General features: G+C 53.6%; 1 protein-coding gene and 1 long non-coding RNA gene across 3 annotated transcripts in view; both read left to right on the forward strand.

The window, feature by feature from the left end:
* The window catches only part of ITPKB (inositol-trisphosphate 3-kinase B), a 93018-nt gene that overhangs the window by 23171 nt on the left and 44562 nt on the right, over nucleotides 1-25285 (forward strand). The window lies entirely within an intron of this gene.
* Nucleotides 22869-24631, forward strand: LOC125755432 (uncharacterized). The gene is made up of 2 exons (XR_007411993.1): nucleotides 22869-23961; nucleotides 24205-24631. It is a non-coding gene; the product is annotated as an uncharacterized LOC125755432 (long non-coding RNA).

Below are 25285 nucleotides of genomic sequence, written 5' to 3' on the forward strand. Positions count from 1 at the left end.
CAAATTCCTTATAAAACTGGGAGTGTGTTCCTTGTTAGAAACTCATTCAGACCACGACTCTGTCCCAGGCCCTGGAGCGGGGAGATAGAGACAGAGCCTGGCTGCGGTGGACCTAAAATGGGATAAAACCGGAAACCTGTGGGGAGGACACAGTCCTTGTCACCCCTCGACAGGGGGCACAGAGGACTTAGACACATAGAGCTAAAAATAGTGGCTGTTGGCCAGTGACGCGCTCTCTCCAGACCTGGTTCCCACTCTATTTCTGAACCGGTTTTCACCATGGTGTGCAGTGGGCCGGGGCAAGGCAGGTGGACAGAAGGGGGGCAGGGGGCCACAGGCATTGACTCCAGGGAGACAAGATTAGTAGCAGCCAACTGGGAACTGGGGAGGTAGGGGCATTCCAGAGATGGGGAGAGGCCGGAGCAGCCAGCTGGTCCAGAGTCTCCTCCCCAGCGGGGGCTTGCTGGAGCAGGCACATGTCTGTGTGTGTGTACAGGAGTGTGCATGTAAGAGTGCAACTGCACATGTGTGTGTGGTGTGGGTGGAAGTGTTCATGCACGCGCCCCCTCAGAGAAGGGCTGCCCTGGAAGGGTGTGCAGAGGACCAGCCTGTGGTTTGCTCCCTGTCCCCCATCTGGTAATCCAGGGCACCCATGACACGGTGGCTCCCCAGCATTTTTCACACCCACAGCCTGTACCGTTCTCTCACTCTGAGGGCAGCAAAGCGCTGTTGGCCTTCTAGAAGCTTTGGCAGGCTGTGCAGGACCAGGTAATATAAGACTGGAAGGAGCCTGAGCAGACAGGTGGCGGCTGAATGCAGGGCCAAGGCAGCCAGGGCCAGGACAGCTGCCCTTCCGCCCAGGCCAGTGCTTCCTCCACCCAGACCACCATCCTTTCAACACCTTGACTTTCTCAGCTGCAAAATGGGTATGCTTCATTCAGCTGAGCAGGAAGTGCTTGCAGATGTGCCTGCTCTGGGAATTTGTTTCAGTAAAGGGGCCCCAGCGGTGGCATTTGTGGCTTGGCTCTCTTCACCTTCTGTCTGCACTGCCCACTTAGCGTGGGGTGATGAGGAGGGCAGGGACCTGGGCTGCTGTGGACCTCACCAGGGCCTGACGGTGTTCAGCCAGGGGCCCGGGCTCTGAGAAGGGAGACCCCGGCCCCTTGGGGTGGTCGGAAGGTAGTTCACCAGGCACTTGCCCTGGGCTTCGAGGTCTCCGGAAGACACAGGTACTATATATAAAACCACGACGACTATCTCTCTCTTGCTACGTTTCCACCCTGGCGGCTTACTGTACACCACCACAGAAGTTTCCTGAAGCCCTTCTCCCGGGGCCCTGGGGCCAGGCTGGGGCACTTGCTGTGAGACACTGAATAACCCCCCACCCCCCCAGCCCAGGAAGGCTTGCTGCAGGGCTTGCTTAGGAAGAGGGAGGGGAGCTAACGGTTTCTAGAAAAACACCACCCGCACACGGGGTGCACCCATGGGGGGCAGGATCTGGGAGTACAGCACAGTCCCAGACTGTAGCAGGAGGGGGCGTGCAGGAGGACTGGCTATGTGGCAGACACCCTGGCAGGTGCAGCTCAGACCATGGACAGTGGTCCATGAACAGTGGTCCTGAGGGATTCTGTTGGTACTTGTTGCCTCTTCGATAAGCGAGAGGAGGTCCACATGGGCTCTGGTGACTTGGAACTTCCCTGTGCAGCTTTTCCAACTGGGGCATTAATGGGGAGCACTCTTTATTTGGGACTGCCCAGCCCCTGCAGGCCACTTAGCGTCTCCAGCCTTGGGGTACTGTTCCCCAGAAGATCCCCCCCCTCAGCCACCGTGCACCCCTCCCTGCACATCCAGACACCCTCTCGGGCCCGGGCAGGTGGTTTCTGGTTGGCAATCACTGCAGGGAATTACCTATTTTGGCATAATCTCAAGAAGATTTCAGGCAGTTAAGGGATTGGGGAGGAGGATTGGGGGAGCGGGAATGTCAGGCCAAGCAGTATCTTGTCACCTGGGACAGGGTGTTGGCCAAAGTTTTTTAAGTGATGAAGTTACGTTTTTTGTCCTCTTATGAGTACTGGGAACCACCAGTAAACTGAAGAATATTTTGTGCCCATTTCCTTTCTTTCCTTCTTCTGTCTTAAAGTACTGTCACTGCAGGGCTGCCTCTGGGTGTATGACCAGCACAGTGCAGGCCTCTCGTGCCCAGGGTCGAACCCTTGGGGTTTAATGCTGTGTAATCACTGTCTTGAAATAATTTTTTATTTTTTTTAAGGATTATTTATTTATTTATTTATTTGAAAGAGAGAGAGAGCAGGAGCAGGAGGAGAGGCAAAGGGAAAGGGAGAAGCAGACTCCCTGCTTAGCAGGGAGCCCAATGTGGGGCTCGATCCCAGGACCCTGAGATCATGACCTGAGCTGAAAGGCACTTCACTGACTGAGCCACCCAGGCTCCCCTTGAAATTCTTAATAATTCTGTCTTTGAGTGTGTGTTTTGTAAATGAAGCCCCCCGCACAGGCCCCACCCTCCCAGCAGCTGCTGACGCCTCAACCAGGACCTGGGTGAGGGCTCTGGAGGTCCGGTGTCCCCACTGCTGGTGTCCCCAGATGGGGTGAGCCGGTCAGCCCCACTGCAGGCTGGCAGAGCTGCACAATGAGCCCCATGGTCACTCTCCTGATCCAGGTTCCCAGTGGGAAAGAGGGTTCCCCTGAGGGTCTGCATTGGCCTAGAGATGTCAAAGAGTGGAGAAGTGGCAGTACCAGGGAGAGACTGCAGAAGAGGGGCTTCCATTTGTTTGTCCTTCGTGCCTGGAGCTCCTTCTTACCTGCACTTTCTGGTTGGTTTTCTCTACGTCTCTGTGAAGAGCCGAGGCAAGCTACTACCAGGGAGCTCCGCTGCCACAGGAGAGTCCCTTCTGCTCTGTTGAAGGCCTGGGGTGCCAGCTGCCCCAGCCCAGGCTTCTTTCCTGGCCATACCTGTTGGCACCATCTATAGTGGGCAGCAGGCCAGAGGCCAGAGAGGGGCAGGGCCGGGAGCTTGCTCTGGCTTTCACTGGGACCTGGCCACATCTCATGGCCAGCTGATCATGAATCTTCTGGAGTCAGTGAGCTGTGTCTTCACGGGTACTCGCTCAGGCCCAGCTCTGTGTTCGTGCTGGCCCGCAGTGGGACCCCACAGGGAGCATGGGCAGGACTTAGGGGCCAGTTTCATTAAAGGATTGTTTGTAAGCAGGTGGATAGTGCCACGGTGAGCAAATCACACAGACCTTATCCTGGGCCTGGGCGACTGTGGAAAAAAACAGCCTAGTGTGACCTCAGATAAGGTGAGTCTAGTGGGTGGGCAGGACAGGTGAGGCTGATGTGTCCCCACCCCCCGTGCCGCTTTTCCTGGCTTGTTGACAGTCTTGGTGGCTGCATGTTTAGATGGGGTAGGGCCAGGGAAAGATCATGTCTTCTGCTTCATCTAAGACGTTCTTGGGATGTTGGATGTCAGGGGCCCCACCATTCCCAAACCAGCCAGGGCCATACCGCAGGGATGCCCAACCCCTTTGTGTCACCCGAGCCTTGTGTATTGCTGTAAAATGCATACCGGACCTTCCCATGCATCAGAGACCCCGTGAGGCTGGATGCACCCAGGGCAGCCTGGAGGCTGAGGGGCAGAGAGGCCCTTGTCCCTACTCAGGTCCCTGGCAGAGAAGAGAGACCCCTGGAGCAGAGGCACAGAAGCCTCCCACGTGGGACACATTTGTACCAAAAAGTGACTCGTTGTTTATCTGCAATTCAAACTTACCCGGGTGTCCTGTGCTTTCTCTGGTAGCCCTCCCCAAAGGGCTGTTCTGAAATAGCCTTTGTGAAATGTGTGATTTTGGAAATGGGAGCGCTGGTGGCCAGGAGGTCCCCTATTAAGGGACCAGACATCTGGCACCCTGTTGCCCAGTGCTGTCACCAGCTTGCCATGTCATCAGGGGTCGTCCTTAGGTCTGTACAGTGGGCACAGGGCCTTTTCTTCTTCCGCTGCCACTTGGCTCATTCCCAGGGTGGGACACGATAGCAGGTCCTGGCTGGCACCTGCTGAGGACCCCCACCTCTCTAGTTACAAAGCACTTAGCTCACATAAGAGAAAATTGCAACTCTGCTGTCTTGAACAATAAAGAAAACGTGTAATTCCACCTTCATGAGTAAGTCCCAGCAGAGACAGCTCCAGCGCTGGGTAATTCGGTGGTGCACCAAGTGTTTCTGGGGCCTGGGTCCCTCTGCGTCAGCTGTCCTGAGCCCAGGGCATATTGACCTGCCTCCTTTCCTCTTGGGGCCACAGGACGGCTGCTGCGGGGCCAGGTGTCCTGTGTGGACACCAGAGCGTTCCCTGGAGGAAGCAGAGGGGACGGCCCTTCCTTGTGTCCCAGGTGTCTTTCTCAGAAGACCCCTCCCCCCCGCAGCAGACATCCATCTGTCTCAATGACTAGAACGGGTCACATGCCTGTGCCCATGTCAGCCTCAGGCAGAAGAGTGACTCAAGACCATTAGCATTTATCGCTGGAATATCTCCAGTGAGCACACATTTTGCTGAGGTTCCTTGCAGGGGGATGGAGGCACCCAAATAAAATCAGACTCCTCTCTCTGTGGCCCCCTTGTCCTAGAAAGGGTTTGAGGCACTGTTGATTTTTTTTCCTCCGTCCTTTTTAATTTTTAACATAAACTCAGATATTACTGAGAAAGAATCTAATGGTAACCACAACAAAATGAACGATTTTAACTCATTCCAAGTGTACTTGGGTTTTTTTTTTAATTTTTTATTTATTTATGATAGTCACAGATAGAGAGAGAGAGAGAGGCAGAGACACAGGCAGAGGGAGAAGCAGGCTCCATGCACTGGGAGCCCGATGTGGGATTCGATCCTGGGTCTTCAGGATCGCGCCCTAGGCCGAAGGCAGGTGCCAAACCGCTGCGCCACCTAGGGATCCCTGTACTTGGGTTTTTGATAAGCTGCATAACTGTTGTACATAATTATAATCTGATTGTACTCATTTTATCTTTTGATTTTATCATTTTAATGTTAACTCATATGTTCAGTGAGAATATCATATAATAGTAATACCAGCACCAAACTTTTATTTATTTTTAGGCAATTTATTTATTTATTTTTTGGAGAGAGGGAGCATGGGCACGTGGAGGAGGGCAAAGAGAGAAAGAGAGGATCTTAAGCAGGCTCCATGTTCAGCGTGAAGCCTGACTCGGGGCTCGATCCCACAACCCTGAGATCATGACCTGAGCTGGAATCAAGAGTCTGATGCTCTGGGATCCCTGGGTGGCTCAGCGATTTAGCAACTGCCTTCGACTCAGGGTGTGATCCTGGAGTCCCTGGATCCAGTCCTGCATTGGGCTCCCTGAATGGAGCCTGCTTCTCTCTCTCTGCCTGTGTCTCTGCCTCTCTCTGTGTGTGTCTCTCATGAATAAATAAATAAAACCTTTTTTTTTTTAAGTGTCTGATGCTCAACCGACTGAGCCACCCAGGCGCCCCAGCACCCAACTTTTACCAAGTACTTCTATGCCAAGCACAGCTCTGAGTGTTTTATATAGATTATTTATCCTAAATCTCACAGCCACTCATTGTTTTCAGAGGAGGAAAACAGTATCCAGAAGTGTGGTGCCGCCTAGTTCCTGAGACAGGGCTTTGAACTTCTGCAGGAGTACGTCCTCATGCTCCTCCCTAGGTACAGCTGTCACCGTGTGCAGCCATGGGCATTTTTGTGAAGGTTACCTTTCTCTTCTCCTCGTGGTTACTTCCTTGGGAAGTGTTCCTTTGGGGATGTCATCCTCAGTATCCGAGAAGAATGAGCAGCTGCCTCCTCGTGCCTCCTGTCTGCAGAGACTAAACCAATGACATAGCCGTCCACAAAGTCTAAGGGCTGCGGTTCCTCCACCACCACTGGCTTTTCTTTATATTTACTACTGTCTGACCGTCCCTTCAAGTTTTAATTTGTAATTCTTCAGTTTTCAAGTGGGACTCTCTATACTTCCGTGTGACAATGGCCCTAATTACTATGTAAACTCCTACTGATCTACACTGAGCAACTGTCTAGCTGTCCTGTGGCAGTGATGGCATGTGTTGATAGCATTTTTATATAGCGGGCTCTCAGTTGCTGTTTACAAATATTTTTCTGTTCTGTGGTTTGCTCTTAAAATCCTACTTTATTTGCGGCTGTGTTTTCATTCTGACTTATTTTAATAGATTTTTTTTTTTTTTTTTTTTTTGCCCCTTGTGAAATCATTCTTAATGGTGCTAGCCTGGAAGTAGGGACAAACTGGTTTTTGAGGGAGGTGTTTTTTACTAATTTTTCTTATGCAACCAACCTTTGGGATGGGTTCTTAGAGGACTAGACTATGTCTCACCATAAGAAAGGGTCTTTTGAAAACCTCTTTTTGAATTCCCAAGAAGCCCTGGGCTCAGAGCAGGTGCCTGGGTGTTAGCTAGCTGGCCTGTGGCCATATCCAGCCACCTCCAGTCTCCTGGGCATCGAGTGGCAACCGACACACCCAGGCCCAGAAAGCCAGACAGAGTGGCGGCTGGAAACTTCATGGAATCCTTGTAATTAGTAAGGGAAAAGGCCTGTTAGCTCATGTGGTGTCCTCCTCCTCCCACGGGCCCCAGCCAGCTTTAGAAGGTGACATATAATTTGCTCCATTGCCTGGAGCATTCAGTTGAATTTTTATGGGGCTCCTCTGTGAAACCCAAGAGCTGGACCAGATCAGTGATTTTTAACCCCTTTTGGGTCTTGTGTCATTTTGGAAAGTGGTTGAAAATGGTGCATCCTCCCCGCTGGAGAAATGCATACTTCACAAACCATTCTGTTCGCTCTTGCAGGACATCTGTGGCTGGAAGCCCATCTCAACTCCAGCTACAGTCTGTAGACTTAGAACCCAAAGACTTGATCTCTGAGCTCCCTTTCAGCAAGTTCTAGAAAGTTTCCAGTCAAGGAACCTGGAAGTGGGCAAAAGGGAGCTGCTGGCACTCACTTGGAACAACACCTGTCCAGCCCCCAAAAGAGTTTCACTATCACTATCATATTTGTTACTTGTTTGCTATTATTTGTTATTTTTCAGGGTTGAGTTCAACTTTGTGATACTATATCCTTTCCCTTCACCTGACTCTAAACATTCTGTACTGCCTATGACTGAAACTATTGAAATCCTCCAGGTTTGTGGGGGTAGCAGCTTGTGAATGCTCTTTGACCTTTGAAGCACAGGGAGGGGGAGCGGGGATATCTGCCCAGATGCTTCCCCCCTCCCCCCGCCCCGCGGCACGCAACTCCCAGCAGCTCTCAGCCTTAGCCCTCAACAGCTAGGAACAAGGGAGAACAGGCTGGTAGGGGCATGTTTTGTGAGTAAATGGGTGCTTGGGAATTGGGAGAGAGGGCAGAAAATTTCTTCTGGTTGATCAGAGTGTTTTCCCAGAAAGTCTGGGCTTGGTTAAGAGGCTTTGCTTCAGTTCCAGGGACTTTTCAAATTCCTGAAATGACCTGTTTGAGAGGGAGCTGCAAGGTGTGGCTCAAAGACCTGTTCTCAGGGTCAAGAGAAAAGTCTCAGGGTAGTTTGGCAGTGGCTGGAGGGTTGATGCACACAGCCTCCAGCATCGCCAGCCCAGCCTCCTGGAATGAGGTGGAGGCGGTCACAGATACAAGTCTTTCTGGTTGGAGGCCGAAGGGGTGCGTGCACATACACGCACAGGCGCTTCTGAACATTTGGATTTGACTCAGGAAGTTGACAGGACAGGGGAGGCAGAGCTGAGAACCCCAACTTTACAGTTCTGAAGTCTCTTCCCTCCCTCTAGCCGCCAGGATGTTTCTGCGAAATGTGAGGCGAGTGATCAAGGAAATTAGCTCTTAAATCTTCTAGGAGATCTTGGGATGATGATGCTGTGTGGACAAGTGACCGGAGTGCAGGGAGCCTATGGATCTGCTTTGCTCCGAACGTTAAACACTTGGGACCAAGCAGGGGCAATGCTGTGAATCTTTTTAAAAGCGCTGCCGCACTGCAAGCTACCTTGCTGGTAGCTCTCCTCTCCAACTCGAAGTTTAACGAGGCGTCTGTTTTCTCAGTGGAGAAGGAGCTTGAAGAACTTCCAGGAAGTGTATTGCAGCTCTCGGGCTTCACATGGGCCAGAAACTGTGTGAAGTCGCTGACTGTGTCCCCTGTGGCCCTCACCCCGGCCTGGTTGCTGCTGCAGACCATCCATCACAGAATGTTTAACTTGCCAAAGATCTCTGGAGATTTAAAAAAAAAAAAAAAAAGGCTGGCGGTGGAGTTGCCAGAACGATGCACGGCTCTGGCTCAAGCCGCTGCACAGGCTTTCTCGGTTGCTGTGCGTCTCCAGGGCGTTGTCACAGCCTTTCTGTTGGTTTCTCCCGAGTGACAAAATGTTGCCTTTCCCCAGTCTCCCAGGAAGAGCTCACAAGGCCCGCGGGGGCGGGGCTGCCAACGGGGGGTGTTCTCCAGGCTCACACCCGGGCCCGGGGTGCAGCCGGCGGGGGCGGCAGGCCCAGAGGACACTGGTCGCCCCTAAGGCGCAACGTGCGAGGAGTCCGCGGTCGGCCGTGGGCGCCGTGGGGCGCGCCCAGCGCGTCTCTGAGGTCTCGGGCCGCGTGCGAACGTCTACCTGCCGTCGGCGGCAGAGACGGGGGACTGCTCCCCGGGCCGGGGCCGGGGCCGGGGTCGGGGTCGGGGTCGGGGTCTGCAGGCCGACGCCCCCGCGGGGCAGTGCCATGGCCAGGGGCCCGGGTCGGGCCCACGCGGGGTCCGCAGCGGGGACACGGCCCACGTGGCTTGCGCCTGGGCGGGGGAAGCACCAGCGGGAAAGCCCTCCCCGCGTGCCCTCCGCTGCCAGCCCCGAATGCAGCGCCCCCTCCACGGAGGCCGAGGAGCTGCGCACGCCCGGGGCTGCCGCCGGACCCCCGGAACCCCGAGGGGGCGGCGACTGGGCCCGTCACGTGAGCGCGCCGCCGCCGCCGCCGCCGCCGCCGCCGCCGCCCGTCACGTGACCGCGCAGGCGCGCGCCCCGCCGCGGAGCATGCCGGGAGGGGGCCGCGCGGGCCGGGGCTTCCGCGCGTGGGCGTCGGGGGGCGGGGCGGAGGCGCGGCGGGGAGGAGCCCCTGGGGCGCGGGCGGGTGTAGACCCTCGGGCCCCTGACCCCCGACCCGGGCCCTCGGAGCGCAGGGCCCCCCCCCGCGCGGCTCAGGCCAGGGGGAGAGCGGGGGGCGGGGGGGGGCTCTGCGCGCTGCCTGCCCCCCGGCGCCGACTGCACCTGCCCCGCGGCCCTGCACACGCGTCCCCCGGCGCCCGCTGCCGGCTCCTCCGTGCCCGCCGCCTGCTGCCCCTGCTCGCTGCCCGCCGCCTGCTGCCCAGTGCTCGGTGCCGCTGCCCAGTGCTCGGTGCTCGCTGCCCGCTGCCCGGTGCTCGGTGCCCGCCGCCCTCTGTCCAGTGCCCGCCGTCCGGTGCCCGGTGCTCGCTGCCTGCCGCAGCGCTGGGTCTCCTGGAGACCCCGCTAGACCTCAGGCTGTGCTCTCAGGGCGCGTGTGGCCAGCGCCAGGCGTCCTGCCTGTGTGACAGCGGGACCCAGCCTGGCCCTGAGAAGAGAGGGCAGCCAGCAGAAGGGGGTCCTGGGGGTGAGCCGGGGGGAGGTAGTTTCTCTGCTCCACAAATACCCAAAGCCATGTTCTTGTCTCTTTTTGCTGTACTTTCCCTGGTCTAACGGAGGCACTTGGGGCCTTTTCGGACCCTCTCTAGGCAGGCAGGGCTAGGGTAGGAGGCGAGAGGAAGACCTCTGATAAGGGAGCAGTTGGTGAGTGGACATGGCTATTTGGCTCTGACTCTTGAGCAGATTTAGGAAGTGTTTGGGTGCTGATGCTACGAGGCCAGTTAGCTGGGTTCAGTGGATGTGACATTGACCTGTCATCACAACCAGGTTGGGTAGTGAGGGCCCCTGCGCCTTGCTCATTCCAGGCCCAGCCAGCAGCAGGCCTTGGCCAGGCTCCCTCTTCCTCCGAATCCCCACCATGCCAACCATATATGGAGCAGGTCTCCCTACATCTGTGAAGCTTAAGGCCCAAGGTCCTTGGAGAAAATGGGAAAGTCAGCTTTTTGAAGAGCTCTTAGCAAGATGGCAGAGCCTGCAAGTTCCTGTGGGAATTCTGTTGGGTTGGTCCGTTCTGTTCTGCAGAAATGCAACTTCCTCAGAAGCAGGAGTTGGGTCTGACCGAGCAGACCCCGTGTGGCTGGCTTTGGTTTGGATTGGAGGGCCAAGAACGTGTGAAGTTCTTGGGGGTGTGTTCATGTGAAGAATCAGCTGGGGCTTCTTGAGAAGTCTTGTCCCCATCTATGTCCACAGAACTGGTTTCGGACTGCCTGTTGCTGTTTCTTCTCGAAGGTACTGTGTGCTACCACGTCATGCCCCATGTGATCTAAAAACCCAGAGGCAAAGGGAAAGCTGCAAGTGATAGTAGACCTAGATCCAGAGGAAGACACAGACCTTTCCAACATAATGCATTTCTTCTAACTGCCTTCAGCTTCTCATTTTGTATTCTCTTCCTTCCTTGCTTGATTTCTGTCTAGGCACCTTCTGGTTCTATGCAGAGGAGGTTGTGTTGAGCAGTCAGGCAGGGTAGCCCATGGGAAAGAGAAGCAGACTGAGGCTGAGTTTCCATCATGGCCTGGCCGATTACTAGTACCATTTTATTTATTTATTTATTTTTTAATAATTTTTTTTTAATTTTTATTTATTTATGATAGTCACAGAGAGAGAGAGAGAGAGGCAGAGACACAGGCAGAGAGAGAAGCAGGCTCCATGCACCGGGAGCCCGACGTGGGATTCGATCCCGGGTCTCCAGGATCGCGCCCTGGGCCAAAGGCAGGCGCCAAACCGCTGCGCCACCCAGGGATCCCACTAGTACCGTTTTAGGCAAGATATTCTTCTGTGAAAATCCTTCTTGCATTGGGTTTCTGTGGAGACGGAGTGGCATGTGTAAAGTGCCTTGCAGACGTGGTGAGTGGTACCAATTGTTTTATTTTTGAATTAATGAGGCTGTGCCATCCTGGGTGCTGTGGGGAGTCTCCCAGCAAGGACTGCTCTTAGAGAGCCAGCAGAGGAGAAGGGTGAACTGTCGAGTGCTCATATGTGCCAGGCGTCCTGCTAAGTGCTTTGAATATTCTGGCTTCCTCAGTCCTCACAACAGCCCTGTTTGGTAAGCGTTGTTCCTAAAACCCTTCTACAGGTGAAAACACAGAGGTATGTGGCGAATGAGTAACTCCTTGAGTATAAGGGAAAATTCTAGTATGTGAACACAGGCAGCCTGGCGCCAGAGTCTGGGCACTTCATTGCCATGCCCTATTCTGCGTCTCAGGGCAGGCCATTAGCATCATGGGGAACGGGCATTGTCAGCAGCCTGCAAGGAGCCTAGCGATACTGAGACCCTCAGGTCCTACTCTGGTTGTCCTGCTGTGCCCTCCTCTTCTCTCTGTCATGGTGCTGCTCTGACCAGGATGCTGCTGTCTGCAGCTTTCCTGCTAAATGGATGGCCCACTGAGTACTTGCCTTGTGGCCAAGACCTTCCTGTTCTCCTGGCATGATGGGTCCTTAGTATCAATGTGTTAGAAAACTCAGGCTGGGGGCGCCTGGGTGGCTCCGTCGGTGAAGCATCAGCTCAGGTCATGATCTCAGGGTCCTGGAATCAAGCCCCGCGTCGGGCTCCCTGCTCCTCAGGGCATCTGCCCTCTTCCTCTGCCCCTGCTCATGCTTTCTCTCTTTCTCAAATAAATAAAATCTTAAAAAAAAAAAAAAGGCTGAGGCTGTTCCTGGTGGGGGACAGTGAGAGCCAGAGGCTGTTGGAGGGCCTTGGAGAAGTCATGGAGCCTGAGTAGATCGTGAGGCAGTGCTCCTTGCTCTTATCCACCAGCTCTTCACTGGGCCCTCCCCAGCAGCTGACTCCAGACTCATGCTGGCTTTCCAGCTCTTCTCTGAGCTGCCAAACACAGACTTCTTAATTTGAAGCAAGTAAGCGCAACAGGTTGGACATGGCAGCAGCCTGGGCTGTGAGCAAAGGAGCAGAGCTGGTACCCCCAGGGCTCTCTTTGCAGACCTCCAGCAGGTGAGAGTGTCGAGTCAGCAGGACGGAGGAGAAGCCAGGTCTGGAGCTGAGCCATGAGAGGTTGCCTCCTCAGGGATGCTGCCTTTTGTCCTGCTCTGATCTCTGAAGGAGTCAACAGCTCCTTTGCCTTGGGCTTGGCCTCCTGGAGAAGAGTCTTTTCCATTCTTCTCCAGCTGCTGGTGAACCTGTAAGGTAATGAGCTACTCACGTGTGAGTGACCAACGCCTGTCCCCCAGGCCTCTGTCTTTTCTGGTGAGGTTTAGCTGGGCCTTGCTCTGAGGCCAGGAGAGGCAGAAGGATTGGAAAGGTACACACCTTCCTGCCTGGTGGTCTTGCAAGGGTGAGCCCCTTCTCATGGGCATCCATGCCCCATGCCCTGTGCCCTCAGGCCAGCTGTGTTCAGCTCAGAAAGGAACTCTAACTGCCGCTTGGGGGGCCTGAAGGAATCTGTGACCTTTCTCAGCTTTTGCAACAACGGAAATTTCCCAGACATCTGCCCTCTGCCAGGCACTGTGCTGGGTGCGGGGGAAACAGATCCTTCAGAGCTTCTGTCCTGAAGCAACTGTCCATTGTGGGTGATCCCTCCTGCTCCTTGACAGCTACACCCATGACATTTAGGGGACAGAATACACAATTTGAACCGGTTGGGCAGACAAACCCAAAGTCATTTTCAGCCCACGGCATTGGCCCGCCCCACAGTAGCGTCACATTTGCGCCATCTGGAGTGTTGTGCACGAGACTTGCCTCCCGGGCTGGTGGGAGTGACCAGAGGTGCCCCAAGAGGGTGTTGGCTTCTCTCTGAGACCCCTAACATCCAGATGTGAAGGCACATCTGTTTTGCTAACTGTTCTTGCTTACTCCGACAGAGAGTCAGAGAAACCTCCCTGGAGTGATCTCTGGGGAGATGCTTCAGCTCTCATGGGCGTGGATAAGGCACTTTTGGGGGGGAACATGTAGCAGGGGACTGGCCACAGTGGCAGATTCTGACTACCCTCCAGGACTTGGTTTTGACAGTTACTATCTCCCTTGGGTGCTTGCTCAGCATGGGGTGGGAAGGTTGGGGGCCCATAGCCCCTCCGTCCTAACCCCTCAGAGCTGTGTGAGGTGGCCTAGGAGACCCCACTGGCCCTCATTGGGTGACCTAGCATGGGGCCCAAAGTGCCAGGCAAGGTCAGAGAACCCGTTGTTCCTAGGGCAGCTCTGGGGAGGAGAGGTCTGGGTTCCGCACACAGGAACCTGAGGACTCTCACTCTTTGGCAGTGCCACCTGGGGCAGTGGCAGGGCCACCAGCCTCTTTCCTGCAGCTGCCACTACCTCCCCCCAACAGTGACCCCCACCTTGCCACCAGAAAGAGTGACCAGGGCGCCGATCCATATGCTGGCAACTGCAGAAAGCCGGGCTCTCCCTGGGGATGTTAATGGCAGCCTTGGTTTGCTGAGTTTGGGGAATCAGGTGCAGAGTGACCCCACCCCCCGACTTGACTTCAGGCAGGGGGGCGGCTAGACGAGGAAACTCTTCCCTCTGCTGCTCTCCTGAGCCCCATTCTTTACAGCACTCGCTTATCGGAAAGGAGGATGTTCTCTTTCTGGTGTTTTCTGCACTATGTCTTTGAGATATTTTCAGATTTGCTAATGGTGGGGAGGGGTGGGGAGAAGAAAGCTCACGTTTGTTGACTGTTCTCCAAACACTGCATGCATCACACCTTACGCTGATTTCCGTCATCTGTCAGACCAGGAAACAGATTCCAAAAGGTTAAGCAAGTTGTGACAGGCACGTAGCCTGAATCGGTGGATTTGTTCTTGGACCTACCGGCTTCTAGTTGCACTTGCCTGTGTTTTCTGGTTCGATGAGCCGTACTTTGTTGCTCTCAGACAATAACACCTCCAGCTTCCAGCGAACCAGTTGGTTTAGTGGTTGCTGGTATGGTTTGTTCCCAAGAGGCCTGGATGAATGAACATCAGGATATGTCTTCTCTGTAATTCGGGACATTGTCTCCGTCCTTCCTGTAGGAGACTGACACCATGGACTGTGATCTGTGCCCAGGATGTTTTTCTGGGAGTGGGCACAGGTGGTGTCTAGCCCCTCACGCCCAAAGCTGGTGGATACTCCAGCCTCCTGCAGAGGCCCGGGCCACATCACCCCCACAGTGTCTCAGCTCTGAGAATCCAGTACCTTCGTCAGTGTGACAAACACTTAGAAACTCGGCAGAGCCCTCACGGATGTTAAGATTTGCATTGTTGACTTATCTCATTGTTAATGCTGGCACTGAATTCTCTGGAATCTGTCACCGTTAAGGGTCACAAAGGGACCCTGAGAAATGGTAGCAGTGAATACTCCACTGAGGAAATGGTGTCCTCGGGAAATGGAAGAGACAGTCCAGGTGGTGGCTGGCATTTGGGGAGTAAAACATCGTTGCTATCAACCGGCCAGGGTCGCCTGTCATCACAGATGCTGGCTACCAGTGAACACTTGGCTCGCACAGATCGAATCCTCATTTAATTTCATGAGCAGAACTGGAAGGTGGATATTCTTATACTCTTTGCCTCCATACAGAAGCTGAGGCTTTGAGATTAAATAATGGGCCCCAGATCTCATTACCTGGGAGAGCCTGGATTTTCACTAAGTATGTTGGATTCCAAAGACTGCTGGGTGGGGAGGTGGGTGGGTGAGTATTGGGCTAAACAGGGGCCCTGGGTGAAGATGCAGCGGGGAGCAGTATGGGTGGGAGTGAGTATCAGGCTGGGCAGGAGGCCAGGGACATGCCAGCCCTCCCCTTCTCTGCTTCACCCTCACCCTCTCAGGGTACCTGCAGGCCTCACCCTGTGTGGTAAGCCCTGCCCAGGCTTCTTTTTTTGTTTATTTAAAGATTTTATTTATTTTATTTATTTATTCATGACAGACACACAGAGAGAGAGGCAGAGACACATGCAAGGAGCCCAATGCGGAACTCAATCCGGGGACTCCAGGATTACAGCCTGGGCCAAAGGCAGGCGATAAAATGTTGAGCCACCCAGGGATCCCCTGCCCAGGCTTCTCCACTCTCCTCTGATGCTTCTCCCAGGCTCTGCTCTCCCTGTCCTCTCTCTTCCTTCCTGCCACCTGTCCTGTCCTGTCCGCCAGTGGTACTGCACAGTGGGCTCCTCAGAAGGGCAGGGCCAGGCTGGGGCAGGGGTTGGGGGTCTGCAGGTGAGGAGGGGAAAGCATGGCAGAATGATACCAGGGCAGCGGGGCTGGTGGGGGGCAGTGGGAGATGCCAGGACTGCTGCCCATGGGCCCCTTCCCCTGCAGTTGGCCACACCAGCACCAGCCTGACTGTGCATGATGGGTATCTTTAAAATCAAAATACGGACCTTCGGGCTCTTTTATTATTGATTTTGTTTGCCACTTCAATCAGGATACTTTTGATTCTTGGTTTCTATGATTTGTCATATTCACTGTCCCAGCTTTTTGAGAGCATAGGAGGAATTAACACTTGACTTCAGAAACTGGCCCCATACCTTTTTAACTGTGGACCTTGAAACGGTGGGTTTCTTTTCTTTTCTTTTCTTTTTTTTTAATATTTTATTTATTCATTCATGAGAGACATAGAGAGGCAGAGACACAGGCAGAGGGAGAAGCAGGCTCCTTGCAGGGAGCCCAATGCAGGATTCAATCTCAGGACCCCGGGATCACGACCTGAGCTGAAGGCAGACGCTCAACTACTGAGCCCCTTGGATGCCCCAAACCCAGTGGGTTTCAACTGGGGTGATTCGAGAATGTCTAGAGACCTTTTTTTCATCACAGCTGTGAGGGGAGTGCTGCTGGTGGTGTGTGAGGTAAGGTCAGGGATGCTGCTAAACCTTTCACAGTGCACAGAGGAGCAGAGAATTCCTCTGTGCAAAACATCAGTGTAGCTGAGGCTGAGAAATCCTGAGTTTCTTCAACTGCAAAAAAAGAGCATCATGAGACCTGGCCCCCTGCCTTGGGGGGTGAGGAATATGAATGCACTTGGTGTAACCGTGAAGGGCTGTGTGTGTGTCCAGCTCGTGCCCTTATCAGTTATGATCAAGGCACTTCACACCAATCAGTATGTGGCTGTTCATTCATAAATCCAAGGAGCGTTGATAGAAAGGTTGACCAGGAGTAACTCGGGAAGGGCCCTTCTGGGATCCTCAAAGCAGCCATCCTCGAGGTTCCTAATGAACAGTCCATGATCAGTAGCCTCCAGAGTGTGGTTCAGATCTCTTCAAGATTGTTCGGCCACACTCAGATGCAGATTTATGTCTGTTTTTTTTTCATGCAACTCGAGGAGACCTAAACACATTCTCTGTGGCATTCTTTCTGGTTTTATAGCCTACGCCAGGAGAAGAAATGAGGTTGGTTTGTTGAGACTTTCTTGCTAAACCCATTTAGACTGTGAGCAATTTCTGCTTTTTCCCTGTAAGTATTCACAAATCACTCATTCTATAATCCAGCCAGGCAGAAGCTTCCAGAGTCCAATTTGGCAAAAATATGAGACAAATATTCACCGGTCTTTGGTCTTTTGACCCTTCTCTGTCTCCCATGCGGTCTTAAAGGTTGCTAGCAGTAGTTCTGTGAGCACAGCGTTGAGGTCTTTCAGGGCTGTCCTTGAAGACCAAGCAAGCATGTGAGGGGTGCCATGGGAACCCACTGGGGCAGGGCCATGGGATCATGTGAATTCTCTTCAGAGCATCAGTGTGGGGCTCTACAGGGAAATGTGAATTCTCCAGAAGAGGAATGAGCTAGAAACCAACCCCACTGATGCATAAGTTCTTCCTGACGCAGCCCACGATATCTACTGGCTGCAGAAACCCCAGCAGTTTTAAAACTGCAGACCATGACCCTCAAATAGGGGTCAGTATTTGGTGGTCACAGCCCATCAGTTTTAATGCAATGGAGTGGAATAGACCTCTCAGAGTGCATTGCACAAAGCAGTGGTAATACTGGTTTGCTAGGTTTCTGTTACCAGTTCTGGGGGGGTGGGGGGGCCTCATTGGCATGCCGTCACTGTGATTGCTTACGATGGGTCCCAGGTAACCAGGCTGGGTGAGAGCAGGCAGTGGTCTGTAGACCCACATAGGAAGTGGTTCTCAAGTCTAGAAATTAACTTCTGCCACCATGTCTCTCAGCTGTGTGTCATCTCTGAATGTGCAGGGCGCTCAGCATTGCCGGATAGGTGCTCGGCTGAGGCCAGCAGGGCAGGGGCGGGACGGGTGGTGGAGGGGCCCAGCTCCGCATCTCCCACCTCCATTCCCCGTAGCCATTCCATCCCCTTCCAAGCAAGCAGGGTTCGGTGCTATCTGCCCCCAGAAGGTCCCCGGAAGAGTCTGTTGTGGGGGTGCCACCTGGACGGAGCTCCGAGGTCCCTGCACAGAAGCAGCGCCCAAATCAGGACCAGGTGCTGTGACACTTGAGCCCAAAGCAGCCGGTCAGGGAATTTGGCTGTGGCAAGTGACTCTCCACCCCTCCCCGCCCCCCACCCTTCCCCAACCAGGCCAGGGTCACAGGTGTGGGCTCAGGAGCCAGCTGTTGGGATTTTACTGTCTGCTGGTCATTGGTGCTTGGTAGGAAAAGGAGAAATGAAAGACCATGTTGACACTGGTAAAAATGCACAAAACAGGGTTGTTGTGTGGGGACTATCTCCCTCCCTCCTTTCTTCCTGCTAAAGAAGTTAGCAAATTCCTCAAACCTAGAGATTTGTATGTATACTTTGGGCATTAATAACTCTACAGTCCTAGATAGATCTCTTGGCTCTCTTTCCTGACAGTCATCCAGGGGGCAGTTTGATGAGGATTTGCCCGACCCTGAGGCTCAGAGTCTCAGAGGTGCCACAGGTAGGGCCGAGTGCCAGACTCTCTGGACTAGGATGTGGGCCTTGGATTCCAGATCCAGCCTCAGCCACTCTGCCTAGGGTTGGGGGAGGATCAGCACTGGTTTATGTGAAGGGTTCCAGGGCTGCAAAGCCAGAGTGCTTTTTTTCGAAGCTTACCCCTTTAAAAGTGATTTCCACTTTCTTATTTATTTTAAGATGCTTTGGGACTTGTGTTTATGAGATCTCTTCCCACCATTTCATGTGACTTGGGACATAACGCAGAGATGATGTTCTTTTTACTCAGATGGAAAACTGGCCTGGGCCGGGGCCTACGGAAAACTTGGAAAACTTTGGAAGCCAGGCAAGCAGGATCCCTCCCCCCGCCAAAATAAAACCCCAAACACACAAAACAAAACAACAAAACAAACAAAAAAACCCCAAACAGTTTGTTCTGAGAGGCAGTCCAATGTAATAGAGTGTAAACTTTGGGGTCAGGTGACTCACGGGTGGTTCTAGCTCTGCTCCTTGGTATATTGCTGAATTTCTTCTTAAAAACGTGACAGCGGGATCCCTGGGTGGCGCAGCGGTTTGGCGCCTGCCTTTGGCCCGGGGCACGATCCTGGAGACCCAGGATCGAATCCCACGTCGGGCTCCCAGTGCATGGAGCCTGCTTCTCCCTCTGCCTGTGTCTCTGCCTCTCTCTCTCTCTCTGTGACTATCATAAATAAATAAAAGTTAAAAAAAAATTAAAAAAAAATAAATAAATAAATAAAAAAAAATAAAAACGTGACAGCTGGGGCACCTGGGCCGCTCAGTGGTTGAGTGCCTGCCTTTGGCTCAGGGCGTGATCCTGGGGTCCTGGGATCAAGTCATGCATTGGGCTCCCTGTGAGGAGTCTGCTTCTCCCTCTGCCTGTGTCTCTGCCTCTCTCTGTGTGTCTCTCATAAATAAATAAAATCTTAAAAAAAAAAAAAAGGAAGTGACAACCACAGGGGTTGTGAAGGCTCTGGGAGAAGTGAAGACACGACAGCTGCACACAGTAGGCCCTTTGATAAATGCTGGTCTCCTTGCAGACCTTTTATCCCTGTCCTACCAGGGCTGTTACTGTTCTTCCCTGGCTCCTGGTAAGTCACCCATTTGGGCTTCAATGGGTGCCTGGGAGCCCAGAACACCCAGGGAGGGCTTCCTTGGACTGGCCGTTGCCAGCCTTTGGAAGGAGGGCCTGTGAAAGCAAGTGCAGCTCCCAGCACTCCTTCATACCTGGGTTTTGCCTTGGAGTCATTTAAACCTGAACTCATCCTGTACAATGACATGATGGGGGGAGAGGGAGGCAGTCTGTATAGGGCGCTGGCCTTTACAGCATTATTAGTGTTGGGGAAGAAGCTGAAATGGGTCATTCTTGAGAACAGAGTTTTCCTGAAGACACGGTCCTAGGACTAGCAGGTGTCTGTTCATTTTCCTCCATTAAAATTACTGGCTCTGCTCGGTATCAGGCCAAGTGTACTAGGCAAATGCTGCTTTGCAGATGATGGGAGGGGGTTCTGTTATTCTAGGTCCTCCACTTCCTGCCCAGGCTGAGGCACTCAGGAACACTCGGGGGTTTTCCTGGGGCTGGTTTTAGAATGCTGCACATGCCAAGTCCTCCCCAGACCTGCTTGGCCCAGCCTGCCATGGTCATCAGGGGTCTTATGGCCTGAGGTTGGGAAGAGAGTAGAAGAAATCAATCTTAAAAAAGTGTCTATGTTTATTTCAAGGGAAACAATGTGCATCCTTACCCACAAAGAGAACAAGCTAGTTTGTAAAAATTGGAGTAAAATACACATCACATAACACTTACCATCTCAATCATTTTATTTTATTTTTTAAAGATTTTATTTATTCATTCCTGAGAGACACAGGGAGAGAGGCAGAAACACAGGCAGAGACAGAAACAGGCTCCCTGCGGGGAGCCTGATGTGCAATTCCGTCCCAAGACCCCGGGATCATGACCTGAGCTAAAGGCAGATGCTCAACCACTGAGCCACCCAGGTGCCCCCATCTCAACCATTTAAAACTGTATTTCTGTGGCAGTGAGGACATTTGGACTATTGTGTAACTCTTACCACCGTCCATCTCTAGGGCTTTGCCATCTTTCCCAATTGAAACCCTGTCTCCATGAAACAGCTCCCCTCCCCATAACCACCATCCTCCTTCCTGTCCCTGTCACCAGCTCCTCCAGGTGCCACCTTGGGGTGGAATCACAGTGTCTGTTTTTACGACGGGCTTACTCCTTTTAACACAAAGTCCTCAAGGTTCATCCAGGTCATCGTAGCAGATGTCTACACTTCCTTCCTCTTTAAGGCTGAGTAATATTCCGTCGTGTGTATCTGCCACCTTTGTGTGTCCATTTATCCATCTGTGGACACTCGGGCCGTTCCTACCTTTCAGCTCTTGTAAGAAGCCAGTTTTGGCAGATGGTCCTCTGTATGACTAAGTGAGATATGTGCGGATATCTTTGAGTGCCTGTCTGCTGGAGTTTATGTAAGTAGGGCAGAAGAGGCCTGGTTCCTATCTGGAGAAGCTCTCCCTGCCACCTGGCTTGTGAAAGGCTCTTGACGAAAGGGTAAACAGGGAGCGCTTAGAGGCCAGACTCCAAGTTGGACACACACGCAGCAAGCTCCTGCCTTGGGTCCTGGCTGCGGTGGAGCTTCCCTGCACCCAGTGGCCAGTGCATCCTGCATTGGGGGGATCTGCTCCCTGCAGGGCAACAGTGGTGGGAGGGCAGCCTGGAGGTGGTGGCCCGGGCCAGCACCAGCTCTGTCGTTTCCAGGTTGGGGGACTCTGGCTAAGTACTTAGCCCCTCTCAATCTCAGCCTTTGCATTGAAGAGGACTTTTATGTGTGTGTATCAAAGGCAAAACATCAGGGGTGCCTGAGTGGCTCAGTGGGTTCAGCATCTGCCTTCAGCTCAGATCATGACCTCAGGGTCCTGGGGTTGAGCCCCACATCAGGCTCCCTGCTTAGCTGGGAATCTACTTCTCCCTCTGCCCCTCCCCTGCTCACGTGCTCTCTCTTGCTCTCTGTCTCAAATAGATAAAATCCTAAAAAAAAAAAAAAGGTAACACATCAAAAGCTGTCAGCCCAGTTGGTGCATGCTCAGAAAATCTCGTGTTTCCCTCCTCCTCCCTTCTCTACCCCAAGTACCTTACTGGGAAAGACCTTGTTTGATTTACCTCCAGGAGCCCCCTGGCCTAAAAGGAATCTGACACACAGTAGGGCTGCTAGTTGAACACTTGGAACATTATGCTCAACACTCTGTGTCAACCAGTGGCTCTTCTACAGTTGGACTTTGCAAAAATGTTTTGAGCAAACACAGCACCATGGCCCGAGGACAGGACCTCCGAAGGGGACCACTTCGAGGGAAATATAATTTATTCAGATGGGTAGATTCTGGCTTGCCTGAAAAACAGAAACCTAATATTGGCACCAGGACTTTTTTGGTCATTATCTCCTTCGCTGTGTTTTTTAAAAGATTAGTGGTTGAAGCTATAAAAATATGTTGGTTGTCAGATGTCTTGGCAAGAAAACCTATCCCGATGGCTTTAGGAATTTTTGTAGAGCCAGACATCTCTTCTGGGAGAGGGCTGTTTTGGTCAAATCGCTGGACAGTACCTGGAGAAGGTCAGAGCACAAACTTGGGCAGCTTGGAGCTGGTAGCCTGAAATGTGCGTGTCTGTGAAGTAGAAAGGATTGGGTATGGGGGGATTGAATAGTGGCTTGTGGTGAACTCTTCATGTTGGTCTGGGGATGATGTCTTTTGACTTCAGTCTGGGTGGCCTTGGGCAGAGGGCTGGACACAGGGGGCCCTTGAAGCTGAGGAGCAGCTGTCATGCCATCCGGCCCCACTGGTGTCTGGGTGGCCCCATCTCTGCACCAGGCTAGGCCCCCAGGTGAGTGGATCTGCTGGCAATCAGGGAACTCTGAGCTCGCTCATGCACCTATGGCTTCCATGCAGATGGCTGTTCCAGGCACACCAGCCAGTCTCCTTGCATCCTAGGCTGGTCCCCAAGCTGAAGATCAGAAACTGGGCAGCTGGGTGTGACATGGCTGGGCGGGGGGAGGGTCGGAGACCCAGCAGGCCGGACTGGCACCTCTTTCCAGCCCACTTTTGGCAGCCGGTGTGGGTGGTGGGTGAGACATCTGCTTTCATCCAAGGATGGGAGTCATTCACTCGTGGCTCCTAATGAGCGCTCTTCACAGGTAGCTTATAGTGCTGTGGCCCGTGGCCCAAATATTTGGCAGCATTCTGCCCTTTTTCTGCCTTCCCTTCTTGACCAGAGTGTGGCTTGCACCACGCCGAAGTGTAAATGACGCGATGGAGAATTTCATTTTTTAGTTCATTCCTTTTGGCTCACTGATGGCAATACTAGAAACCCAAGACATGACTTGTGTCCCACAGCAGTGAGGCAGGAGTGGTCCAAGCCTTCCTGCACCCTGCGGGTTCTGACTCCAGCACCCCAGCCCAAGGCTGGCTGCTCCAGGGGGGCTCTCATCGTGGCAGCAGCTCTGTGTACCCTAGGTGCCCCTCGGCATGCCACACTCTGCCCCAGCACCCCTGGCCCTGGTCACCATCCGTTCTCACCACCAGCAGCCCCCAGGACGCAGTGGCAGGTGCACGCTTACCACCCAGGACAACGCCTTAGCAGGGACTGGACACACACCCAGGCCCTCTGAGATATCCTCCCCCCGACATCGTGCATAGCTACTTATTACATTTCAAAAAGGAATGCTAGTTAGATAGGAGGTGCAGGCATGCCCTGGAGATAGCCTTTTAGTGCTGGTAGCTTTGGAGAGTACCCTGGCCTGCGAGTTTACTGAGGTTCAATGTCGGCGTGGGTCTGTGCTGTGGTGCGGGACCATCACGGCGCACCTGGAGGGTAAGTAAGGGCAGTGCAGAGTTTTCTGTGTCCCCTCCAAGCTTAAGGAGGCTTAGACAGTCTGATCCTTTAGAAGCTATCCCCAGTTCCCCAAAGCCCGAGGTGGATCCCAGCTCTGGCCTAGGAGATGCTGTAGGGGGCCTGAATCTAGTAACTGTACCTGTGTGAACCTGAAGCAACTTTCTGCTTCCTTTGGTAACTAACCATGACCTCCTTTCCAGTTAGTACCAGTTGTGCCCAGAGATGAAATGAGGCCCACCAGGTGTCTGGAGGATTGGAGACATTCAGCCAGCAGAGCCTTGCTGTTGATCTCCGGGGCAGAGGCTTCTGTGAGCTGGCCCCTGCCTGCCCGCCTCCACTGCCTCCCTGTCACAGCAGACAAACTGTCGGGAAGCGTGCTGGCCTGGCCTCCCCTTGGTTTCTCCCGAGGGTCCCTGGCGAGCCGTGTGCGTGGGCCTCCCCTAGCGTGCCAGTGGGTTGTTCTCTCATCCTGTGGCAGCAGCCTGGTGAATCTGGAGCTGGCATCTCCTCCACCCTCTTCCCACCCTTTACCTGCTGCCCACACAGTCCTCAGCTCCCCATCACCCCATGCTCACCTGCCCGGGGAGAACCTCTGCCCCCTGTGCTGCCTGCACTCAGAAGCCAGCCCCTCACTCCCTCAGATCTAGAGCCTCCGGACCAGAAGGGGATTTTTTTTTTCTTTTTTAGCTTCCACAGCGTGTTTGGACTTTTCATCAGTTCATTTTACAGATGCTGCACTCAATACTTTGTACGTGCTAAACATTCCAGCTGAGCGAGCCTCAGGACCTGCCACGGAGGAGCTGGAGGTGTAGCTTGTCATGGAGATATGCAATCAGATTGTGGGGCTCAGGAGCGGCAGGGGCAGGGTGGTGTGGCATGGCTGGGGAGGGAGGACTTGTGCCCTGGGCGTGCTGGGAATCTCCCCAGCTGGCATCTTTAAAGGTGTCTCAGAAGCAGGGACAGTTGAGCCAGGTGTTGGGTGTCGACTTGGATGTTTGTGGCTAGACAGAGAGGGAAACAAGATTCCAAATTGAGAGATCCCACAGCCCAAACCTGTGACAATGTGGCGGGACCGGGAGATGGTGAGTGGTACCTAAGGGAGCTGGGGGTGAGGACCTGGGGTCTCTATACCAAGGGTGCTGAATGTGCAGCACGTGCCAGCTGGATTTTGGAATGCGCACTCTTGAGCAACTAAAATGTTCTGTGGGCGACAAGAGGACCTGTTGGGTTTTGAGAGTGGCATCAACAAATCTAGGTATCTAGAGAGGTGGTAACTCTGAAGAGAGGGACTTTGGGGTGCCTCCCTTACCATGTTGTTCCCGTAGAAGGACTGCTTTCCTCCTGGTGCCTGAAGACCATCTTCTTCATCCTCCACCTTGCCTTTGGAGTCTCCCCAGGCTTTAAAAGGGAAGCAGAAATCAGTAGTTTCTCATGACCCTGTTCTGCCGTCCCTGGGGAGGACCAGCGGATGAACCCGATGCCAAGTCCCACCTTGCAGCCCCGCACCAATGCCACCTCTGTGTGGAGGGAGGGGGCGGAGGGTGGGAGGCAGGAGCCCTGATGGGCAGCACAGTGGCCCTGGTGCCTGTGGACTCTGATCCCACTGGTGTGCCTCCGGGCAATCCCATAGGCCCCCTGTGCCTGGCTCTTTGTTTCTCTGCCTCCACATGAATGACTGCCTGCCTTCTGGAGGCTCCGTGAAGAGCCCAACAAATGCCCTCTGAGAATGTCCTTGTAAGAGCATGAGGCCTGGCATCCTCTGCATTCACTTGTGTCCTTCCCGAGGGCTTGCTCACCAGCTTCCTCTGTGGCAGAAAGGACTCTCCGCCCCAGGTGGGCTCTTAGAGATGATTCTGGGACAGGAATGATTTGGGGTTTGTATGGACTGAATCTGTGGGTTCCCCTCTCAGGAAACTAGCTCCCTTTTGTCCCCCTCCCCTGGCTCCCTGGCTGGGGTGGGCTGCTTTGTGGATCCAAATGTAGGCAGTCCATGCAGACTTTGGAGAGGGGACAGTGGGGTGTCCTGGTTGGGCTCATCCCCTCCTGGAAGCCTTGTACCAGGCAGGCCACCTGCAGAGCACCTGGCAACCAATGAGCATGTTTCTCTTACAATGAATTCTTCGGGTGGGGGGCAGGGGGGACAGGAGTGCTGTCCTTCCACATCTCCTTACTGGGAAACACTTAACACTGGTTCCACTCCCTTTTCCTTGGTTCTGTTCCTAAGAGCCCTGGCGTCAGAACCTCGTGCCAAGGGTGAGAACTGGCTGCCGTATGGGCTACCTTTCTACTGCTACATTGATTCTCTGTGTTGAAACTTCCCCTGAGACCCAGAAAGCCAGACGGTTTGTCAGTTTGGGGCATGCCCCAGGGTATTAGCAGGACACCCATGCCTTCTGTAGCTGGAAT

This window comes from Canis lupus, chromosome 7, assembly GCF_003254725.2.
Source record: "Canis lupus dingo isolate Sandy chromosome 7, ASM325472v2, whole genome shotgun sequence".
Classification (NCBI taxonomy): domain Eukaryota; kingdom Metazoa; phylum Chordata; class Mammalia; order Carnivora; family Canidae; genus Canis; species Canis lupus.